Source organism: Lepidochelys kempii, chromosome 6, assembly GCF_965140285.1.
Source record: "Lepidochelys kempii isolate rLepKem1 chromosome 6, rLepKem1.hap1, whole genome shotgun sequence".
Classification (NCBI taxonomy): Eukaryota; Metazoa; Chordata; order Testudines; family Cheloniidae; genus Lepidochelys; species Lepidochelys kempii.
Window position 1 is genome coordinate 50,770,301 of NC_136385.1, and position 2,746 is coordinate 50,773,046.

Below are 2,746 nucleotides of genomic sequence, written 5' to 3' on the forward strand. Positions count from 1 at the left end.
AACTTATAAATGAAGAATTATGTACCAAAAAACCTGTTTTATTTTTGAATGCAATGTAAAATTTTAGAGCCTGCAAGTCCACTCAGTCCTACTTCTTGTTCAGCCAATCACTCAGACAAATAAGTTTGTTTACACTTGCAGGAGATAATGCTACCTGCTTCTTGTTTACAATGTCACCTGAAAGTGAGAACAGGTGTTCTCGTGGTACTGTTATAGCCAGCGTCCAAGATATTTATGTGCCAGATTCGCTAAAGATTCATATGTCCCTTCATTGTTCAACCACCTTTCCAGGGGACACATGTCCATGCTGATGATGGGTTCTGCTCAGTAACAATCAAAAGCAGCTTTCTTTTTTGGTGGTTTGGGTTCTGTAGTTTCTGCATCAGAGTTTTGTTCTTTTAAGACTTCTGAGAGCATACTCCACACCTCATGCCTCTCAGATTTTGGAAGGCAGTTCAGATTCTTAAACCTTGGGTCCAGTGCTGTAGCTATCTTTAGAAATCTCACATTGGTACCTTCTTTGCATTTTGTCAAATCTGCTGTGAAAGTGTTCTTAAAATGAACAATATATGCTGGGTCATCATCTGAGATGACTATAACATGAAATATATGGCAGAATACAGGTATAACTGAGCAGGGGACACACAATTCTCCCCCAAGGAGTTCAATCACAAATTTAATTAACACATTTTTTTTAACGAGCATCAGCAGCATGAAGCATTTCCTCTGGAATGATGGCTGAAGCATAAAGGGGTATGTGCATGTTTATCATATCTGGCACGTAAATACCTTGCAATCCCAGCTACAAAAGTGTCATGCAAATGTCTGTTTTCACTTTCAGGGGACATTGTAAATAAGAAGAGGGCAGTATTATTTCCTGTAAATGTAAACAAATGTGTTTGTCTTAGCGAATCACTGAGCAAGAAGTAGGACTGAGTGGCCTTGTAGGCTCTGAAGTTTTACATTGTTTTGTTTTTGAGTGCAGTTATTTAACAAAAAAACTCTACATTTGTAAATTGCACTTTCACGACAAAGAGATTGCAGTACAGTACTTGTATGAGGTGACTGAAAAATACTATTTCTTTTATCATTTTTACAGTGCAAATATTTAGAATAAAAAATAATATACACTTTGATCTCAATTACAACACAGAATACAATATATATGAAAATGTAGAAAAACATCCAAAATATTGAATAAATTTTAATTGGTATTCTATTGTTTAACAGGACTGAGATTAATCGCGATTAATTTTTTTAATCATGATTCATTTTTTTCAGTTAATCACGTAAGTTAACTGCGATTAGTCGACTGCCCTAGTGTAAAGCCTAGGAAATTGTTCTAGCTATATTTGGAGACTTATCAGGTATATATTGCAACTATTTAAGGAGAAAATAGGTCAATGACTGAAGCTGATGAATGTTGCCTTCATTTACTGTTCTATGTTTTGATTGGACAGAAAGTGGCCCTGTCCAGTTTCATGCAAGAGAATGATTTCATAGCCACCAATTGGATTTAAACACTCAGTTCTGAACGAAGAGCTCTTTTTAAAAAAAAAAAATAACTGGCAAGATAATCTATTTATTTGCTTCTTTGGGGAAAAAGATTTCCTTTATTTTCTGGGACCAGTTAAACATTACAGTTCCCAACACTGCAAACATTTACTTGCGTGAGTAACCTGTTCTCATTCAACTAAAGACTACTTGAGTAAGAATTTGACACATCCCTATATTTTGTTTCAAATGAACACATTACTAAACAAGAATGTAAGTCCTTAACTATGTAACCTAGACAGCTGCCAAGAGAGGTATTTTAATGTTTGCTGTATGACCAGTCCTCCACATATTGGCCGTGATTTTCCATTTCTGTATTCTGTGTAGTTATTGTGTGGGGGATGGACAGAGGCGTCTTTAATCCACATTTGTGCTCCCCATATTTTTGGGGAAGCAAGTGGCCTCAACAAACAGAGAGCTGCCCATGATCCCTGTGGATAGCTAGACCACAGCATCCTCTGGCCATTACTCCCTCCCTCTCTCTAGAATCTCTGCAGAATGCCTCCTTTCTTCCCTGGCATCACTTAAGAGAGGAGCTGGGAAGGGGGTTAAGTACAGAATCCTCAGGCCAGATGGGAAAATCCTCTGCTCTGGAGATATTCCCTAGGGACCATTTTAACCAGATTTTCAGTGAGTAGAGTAGAAGGGGCAGATTGCAATGAAGAATTAAGCACAAGGTATAGATTCTCTTTATATACTTTTCATTATTCATGGGAATTAGTGATCACAAAAGGTCTCCAGAGCTGCCAATCCACAACAACTCTCCCATAAGAGATTTAGATGGAATATTTATATAAGGTATGTATGTAAAAAAATGTAATTTAGTATTAAATGTTCAGTGGTCATCCTTAAAAGACTTGGATTTGCTTTGCAAGTAAATAATGTTACCACAGTATTCAGTTTCCCTAAACTTAGTATTCTTACTGTAGCATATGCTTATTATTGGCAATGCTGTAGTCAAGCAAAACTGGAAAGTTTAACTGAGACCACTGTACCTGACAATGACTGACAAAGATGATGCTGCCAAGCCTCCATCCACAAGGAGACTTACCAAAACCGCTCGTGATCCAATACTGCATCATAAGGAGTGTAAGCTGCTTTGTGTGGACTGAGCTCTGAGGCTAATAACTTGAGCTCCTGGGGAATCAAGACATCTTTCTTTCTAATGCAGCCTTGCCTGGGGCACATCACA